At 47.4% G+C, this 7,442-nt stretch overlaps 1 long non-coding RNA gene across 1 annotated transcript in view; it reads left to right on the plus strand.

Annotated features, from left to right (window-relative positions):
* The first annotated feature begins 5,019 nt into the window (after positions 1-5,019).
* The window catches only part of LOC108306942, a 14,739-nt gene continuing 12,316 nt past the window's right edge, over positions 5,020-7,442 (plus strand). The window contains exon 1 of the long non-coding RNA XR_001826343.2: positions 5,020-5,260. This is a non-coding gene — a long non-coding RNA (uncharacterized LOC108306942). The remainder of the gene's footprint in view (positions 5,261-7,442) is intronic.

The raw sequence follows: 7,442 nt of genomic DNA on the forward strand, positions 1-7,442 counted from the left end.
CTGGCCGTAGCTGGGTGACTCTGCTCTGGCCGTAGCTGGGTGACTCTGTACTGGCCGTAGCTGGGTGAAGGCTTAGGTCATGTGTCACTCTGGGCTGTGTCTTGGCTACTGTCAGTGGTATCAGCTGTTATTCTCAAGATGGCTAATTCGGGGCATTAGGGTTTAAAGACTAGCTTCGCCTGACTGGTCAAATAGGCTTTGCCAGTCCGGAAAAGCCAGAAAATAGAGCAAAAGTCAAGAAGCATAAACCCTTAGTCCAAGGGGCCAGAGGCATGTCTGAGATAGCTGTAGGGCCTTATCAAGGACTGAAGTGGAATTATTAATGCGACAGATTTTTCTAGAGCTTGCAAGTTTTCCTGAGCACCCAGTTAAAGAATTCTAAAACCCCTTTTTAATAAAGCCCATTTCTAGCCTTCCTGACTGGCACGTCCAGATTTAAGGAGCCCTGCATCTCTTGCCAGGGAGCTTTCTACAATTGAAAGAGGAGACTAGCAGAGAATCCAAAAGTCCATGGATCCCTGACTGGGACTGACTGTCACCTCCTTGCTGCCCAGTCCTAGAGGTCCTGACAGTCTACACTGGAGACATGGAAAGAGCCACAGGGTAAACCTGGAGAATTTTCCTGAAGCATTAACTTTGTTTGATGGTAAATAACCAAGAACACTTTTAGGCTTAAACAATATATTGTGGCGTATAATACAACATTTGCTTGACGTTGAACAATTAACACAAGCCTTTTTGCTGGGTTATGTTGGGCACTCAGATGGACTCTCCTCTGTGCCAGCAGGTGCTCCAGTGGGAAGGTTTTAAAAGAGTAAGAAGGTGATGGTGCTTACCTTTCTCTCCCTAGCACTTCCCTAAACAATGCAGGACAGAACAAGGAAAAAAGGAAAGAAAAAGCCCCTCAAGATCTCATCCTCTGAAGAACACCACACGTGACATTTTGGTGAACATCTTTCAGGATACCCCCCAATGCATACATACAGTGGTGATGTGTGGGTTCCCTTTTACATAAAGAGGATCATACTTGGATGCTTTATAATACAAAGGAAACTTCTAAACTTTTCAGATCAGCTTAAATTGGCCCCAATAAATTGAGATTTTCAGATGTCCACTCATAGCAAACAAGCTCATATACCAATGTGAATAGACAAAGCCTTTTGCATCTAAGAGGAAACAAATATTCTCTCTTTCTTTCTTTCTTTTTTTTTTTTTTGAGATAAGGTCTTGGGTCTTGCTCTGTCACCCAGGCTGGAGTACATTACGGTGGTATGATCATACGGTCACATAACTCACTGCACCCTTGAAGTCCTGGGTGCAAGTGAGCCTCACACCTCAGCCTCCTGAGTAGCTGGCCTACAGGCCTATTCCTGGCGAATGTGGCGTCGCCATACTTGGCTTTTTTTTGCTTTACTTTTCTTTTCTTTTCTTTCTTTCTTTTTTTTTTTTTTTTTTTTTTTTTTTTTTTTTTTTTTTTTTTTTTTTTTTTTTTTTTTTTTTTTTTTTTTTTTTTTTTTGTCAGAAACTGGGTATTGTTATGTTACCCAGGCTGGTCACAGACTTGTGGCCTCTAGCAATCCTCCCTCCTTGACCTCCCAAAGTACTGGGATTACAGCCATGAGCCACTGCACCCAGCCTCTCTCTCTTTCTTTCTTTTCTTTCTTTCTCTCTTTCTTTCTTTTTAAAAACACAAACAAGAAATAGGACTTGAAGGTGCTCAATAAGTGATGTCTGGATGCATTCCAAGGCTGGAAGTTAAGAGGCCATCGTCCTCGAGGTCAGAAGGAACCGGTAGAAAGGAAACGGCTTTCAAGTCTTTTTGGTCGTGAGGGCTGAACCTACCAGAGCGTCTCTTCCCAGCATCTTGGTGATTTCACCATTGCTGACCATCTCCCCTGAACTTCAAGGGTGGGATGAGACCCTGGATGAAGAACCTAGAGAGCTGAGCCCATCCTGTGAGCCCAGATGAGTGGAGCAGGGCAGGGAGGCAGAATAGGCACCCATGGAGGTCCTGGGTACAGCTGCTGCCCAAAGGGCCTGGAAAACCAGCCTCAGACACACCCGCCCAGCCTGAAGGTGTGGGCTTCTTTGAGCAAAAGCTTTGTTCTGAGAGTGACTGTACAAGGTAGCTCAGTAAACAGTGGCAGAACTTGAGATGGGGATTACAGCCCCAAACTTCTCTCCTCTGAGCACTGCTGGAGGAGACAAGTCTAGGCCTGCTCTCTGCCTGGATTTTCAGTGCCTACCAGAGCTCACTCTCTCTCTGTTTCTCTCTCTCTCTCACACACACACATGCACACACACACGTGCACACACACACATGCGCGCACACACACACGCACACACACATGCACACACATATGCACACACACGCACACACATGCACACACACATGCACACACATGCACACACACATGCACACACACATGTGCACACACACACCGCTTATACTACCCTGAGTATATTCTGAGTGCCTAGAAATTAGGAAGCACACATCAGATTAAGTCACTGGCTTTGAACCAACTGGGATAGGGTCATAGCTCTTACATCTCTGAGCTGTTAGACCTTGGTCACCTTACTCAACTCATCTGTAGAATGGAGAAACCAGCTCCCCAGGCAGGGAAGACTGGATGACACTCATGTTTGGCAAGGGCCTTGAAGAGCGCGTGGATCAGAATGACTGCTCCACAGAGAGCAGCTGCTGGGAAAAGCTGCTTACGGGCTCACCTTATCAAGCTCCAGGCTTCTTGAGCCTAGAACTTAGTTGCTGTTAGGTGTCCAAACATACTTGTTTTTTTGAGACAGTCCCACTCTGCCGCCCAGGCTGGAATGCAGTGGGACGATCCCAGGTCACTGCAACCTCTGCTCCAGGGTTCATGTTCCCACCTCAGCCTCCCGAGTGGCTGAGACTACAGGTGCGTGCCACCACGCTCAGTTAATTTTTGTATTATTAGCAGAGACGGGGTTTCACCATGTTAGCCAGGCTGGTCTCAAACTCCTGACCTCAAGTGATCCGGAGGCCTCCCAAAGTGCCGGGATTACAGGCATGAGCCACCATACCCAGCCAGATATAATTTCTTTACCAACGGAAGAAGATTTACTCCCAGCTGGCTCACGTTGAGTATAGACACGCACGTTCACACGCCTGCATGCACATCGATTGAGGGGCTGCTAGATCAGCACCCTACCCACGGCAACGGTGAGTGGGTGAGAGTGATCAATCCGGACACTTCAGGCCCTGCTGCACTTGCTCCCCAAAGCCCTCCTCCTGGGGTCTGGCCACTCCCACAGCTACACGGCTGCGCTCTCCCTCTTTGGTTCTCTACGTTGGTCTTGGCTCCCCACTAGTCTCTGAATTCAAGCACCTAGGATCCGTGCTTGTATATCGCTGCTGGACTCCGGCACTGCACACTGGTGAGGGGCAGTAGAGCTTACTGGCTGAGAACATAGGATTTATATTCAGATAGCAGTGAGCTTAAATTCCAGCTCTGCTGTGAACCACAGGTAAAACTGGGTGCAAGTTCTTCTAGCCTTTGCACATCTCAATGTCCTGAGCGCTAAAATGGGGATCACAGCAGCACTTGAAGGTTCTTTTTTCCCCTCTTTTCTTCCATGCCCTGAGGGTTGGGCGAAAAGCATTCTTAATAACAATTCAAACTAGTAATATTTGTAAAGCGTGCGGTAGATACCTAATAAATATTAGCTATTGTTAATTTTTTAAATAGTTTTAGTATTAACAGGTTTTAAAAAATAATTTAGTGCTAAAAATAAAACGTGACAGACCAGGTGACTCTGGACTGACAGAGAGAAAGCCGCAGCCTGCTATCCTTTGCGCCAGCCAAGGGTCCACCGCAAGCTCATTGTTATCCTTCAGGCGGGTTCAGAGACAGAAGATGGAAGTACCGTTCGCTCTGGTCAAGAAGGAAGGACGAGTCCCCGGTGACTCACCGGGACTTACTGGTTTGCTCGAGGCTCCTATTACCATCTTGTGGCAAGTTCTGCTTTCCAAGACCATCTCCTGAATACCGCTTATGATGAGTTTTGGGAAAAGGCATTCATTCATACAAGGTAACTAGAATTACTTTTATGCAAAGTAGGAAACCCACAGGGGAGTTTAGAGTCCTTTTGGACAGTCTCTTTCTTTTAAAAAATAACGTCTCTTAATTCTTATTTATTTGGTATCTTTTCTTCTTTTCTCCACTGTTTCTAGAAAAAACAAAACGCATGGCCAGCACACGGTGGCTCACACCTGAAATCCCAGCACACTGGGAAGCCAGGCTAGGTGGATGGATTGAGCCCAGGAATTTGAGACCAGCCTGGGCAACATGCCGAAACCCCACCTCTACAAAAACTGCAATACATTAGCTGGGCGTCGTGGCACGTGCTTGTAATCCCAGTTACCCGGGAGGCTGAGGTGGGAGGATCCCCTGAGATCGGGAGGTTGAGGCTGCAGTGAGCTGTGATCACACTACCGCATGCCAGCCTGGGTGACAGAGTGAGACCCTGCCTTGAGAAAAAAAAGAACAGAAATGCAGTCTCCACTGTGTTAGGTCATGTAACTGTTTCCACTTCCTTGTGTTTCCCATCCCACTCAGGACATCCTTACCACCGTCCTTACGGCAGCCCACAGAGCTGGCGGGCCTGGCCCCTCTACCCTTGGCTGACCTGCTCCCACCTAGTCTGCTCGGTAGCTCCCTTCCAGCCTCGCTGACCTGCCCGTTGTCCCTGGAATGCATTGAGCGAACACTCCTAGAGGGCCTTTGCACTACTGTCCCTGCCTGGAATGTTCTTTCCTCATGCGTCCCCATCCTCACTTCCCCACGTCTCTCAGGTTTCTGTTGAGAGGTCATCTTATCCAAGGGGACTTTCTTGACAGCCCTGCCCAGCACCAGCCACCCCGTCACTCAGTCTCCTTACCCCGTTCAGCCTTCCTGCATGGCACTTCTACATCCTAAAGTGTGTGTGTGTGTGTGTGTGTGTGTGTGTGTGATTGCCAAACTTCTCCTGCTAAGATGGAAGTTCTTTGAGAGCAGAGATTGTACCAGGCTCACTGCATCGGAGCCAGCACCCAGCACCGTCCTGACAGTCAGCGGGCACTCCGTGAATGCTGAATGAATGGATGTTGAGTGGATGACAACCTGACTCTCCAGACTGCGTGTGAGCACAGAGGACGGACCATTTTCCAAATGCACTTCACTCTGAGAGGCCTCAGATGCTCTGTCATCAGCGCTGACTCCCTCCATGGACGAGAAGACCCCAGGTAGGTAGTCAGCTTCCTTCACCATGACCTTGGCTTCCATGACTGTTTTCAGTAATAGGCCTGAAACAAAGCATAGGCCCCAGACGAGGCGATGAGTTCCCGAAAGAAGGCCTCGCATATCCCATCTGTTCAGTACATGTTTGAAAAAAAGTACTAAAGGAAAAAGGGAAGGAGATGGCTAGGGAAAACAGACCTTATAAGACATGTGCTAGTTCAGCTTTCTTTGCCAGGGAGTTGGGACAGAGGCTTTGTCAGAGTCAAGGGAAATACTTTTGATGACCTCCTACCTCCCTTCCCTTCTCCTCGGTGTTTTATGTGATATTAGGAAATCAGAGAGGGCTTTATTCTCTATTAATCAGAGTATATCTTCAGATCAAGAAGATGTTCAATGCCCTTCTCACTATTTAATCACGAACTTCCACCGAGATAAAAAGATGAAAGTTACTTCTTAGAGAGATGGATTTTTAATAGTGCTTTTCTAAAACAGGAAGTGCTCTTTGTGAGAAAAGGAACAGTTAAGTAATGCAGAAGAGAACAAGGAAGAAAGAAAATGATCAGTCAAGATCTTATCCCCGAAGCAGCTGCAGATAACATTTTGGTGAACGTTTTTCAGGATACCTCTCAATGCATACATGCAATGTAGATGTGTGGATTCCCATTCACCTACATGGGGTAATAGCACACATTTTACATCAGCTGCTTTCTTTGCTTGATACTATATTATGGCAGCATCTTTCTATGTCAAAATATGTAAATCTCTAACTCATTTTTTTCTTTTCTTTTTTCTCTGTAACACATTTAATAGCCTTTTATATTATTATTATTATTATTTTAAATAGAGACAGGGTTTTGCCATGTTGGCCAGGCTGGTCTCAAACTCTTGATCTCAGGTGACCCACTAGCCTTGGCCTCCCAAAGTGCTGAGATTACGGGCGTGAGTCACGTGCCCAGCCCATTTTTAATAGCCTTCAATGGAACAGTAGTATCGCATTGTATGTGTGATCTAGTCAGTTTCCAATTGATAGATATTTAGGTTGTTTCCAACTTCTTGCTGTTAGATAAGGTTGGATGAGCAGCTCCATGGGTGTGGATTAGGAGGCTCTTGTCTCAGCTAAATCTTCAGTCATCTCTGGCAACACTCACTCAGGAAATCCCAAACCACTGGTGACCAATGGCCCTCATCTCCATGCCCAGCCAGAAAACCCTACCTCAAAGGCCCCCAGTTCTTGGCGTCAATCAAATTGTTGCCATTCATGTGTGGGGAGGCAGGCTTGCTTACTTATTTTTGTTTTCCTAAAAAAATTCAGCAATGCTTTTATATTGTACTTGGCATCAATGGCTTGCGCCCCTCTAGAATCCATCCCTTCATTTTCTGATGAGAGCAACTCCTGAGGAATTACCCCTCTCCTGCTGCATAGAGCTCTGGTGAACCTGGAGGTGGAGGTGGGTGGGCACTTTTAAAACCCCATGTGGTTCCTTGAGAACAGCCGGCTTCCGCTCCATTCCTTCCCTCGCCCCCCGCCTCCCGCCCCCTGCAGCCTCCAGGTCACAGGTTTGGAAGCTATGGGGACTGGCATGAAAGCAGCTCACAAGACTGAGCAGTATTCAACAGAGAGGCACCAGGAGACCTGGAGAAGTAGGTGTGCGTTATCTTGGGGGCCTTAAATATTCCCTTTCCTTTGCTTTGGGGCACAAGAGAAACAGGCGCAAAATAACAAACTTCAGTGCTGTGTGGTTTTCTTCTTTAAAATTCTTCTCTTTTTGTCCCATCTTTGAACTTGTCAGGGAGGCTTCTCTTGGCTAAACCCACTGCGCTGGGTCAGAGCATGCCTCACTATTATTAAGCTGTTGGACAGCTGAGGACGCTGAAGCACCCAGAAGCTGCGTGACCCACCCAGGATCAGGTGGCGCAGCAAGCATCCTGGGACTCGCACTCTAACGGCAGGCACTGCACTTGGCACTGCGCTTGGCTCGGGGAGAGCTGTTCTGGGGCACGCGGCAGCAGCCAGGAAGCCCGGCTCCTGTTACAGGATGAGGTCTCAAGCTGGGGGCTGCTCCTCTTTCTCTGGGTTCGGTGTCAAAACAGCCACCGAAAGAGGTGTGGAAGTTGCTTTGGTGGGTGTCTGGTCACAGAGGCTGGAGGTTGGTGGCAACATTTTAACTTTTTTTTTTTTTTTTTTTT

This window comes from Cebus imitator, unplaced genomic scaffold (assembly GCF_001604975.1).
Source record: "Cebus imitator isolate Cc_AM_T3 unplaced genomic scaffold, Cebus_imitator-1.0 Scaffold75, whole genome shotgun sequence".
In the NCBI taxonomy this organism is placed as follows: Eukaryota; Metazoa; Chordata; class Mammalia; order Primates; family Cebidae; genus Cebus; species Cebus imitator.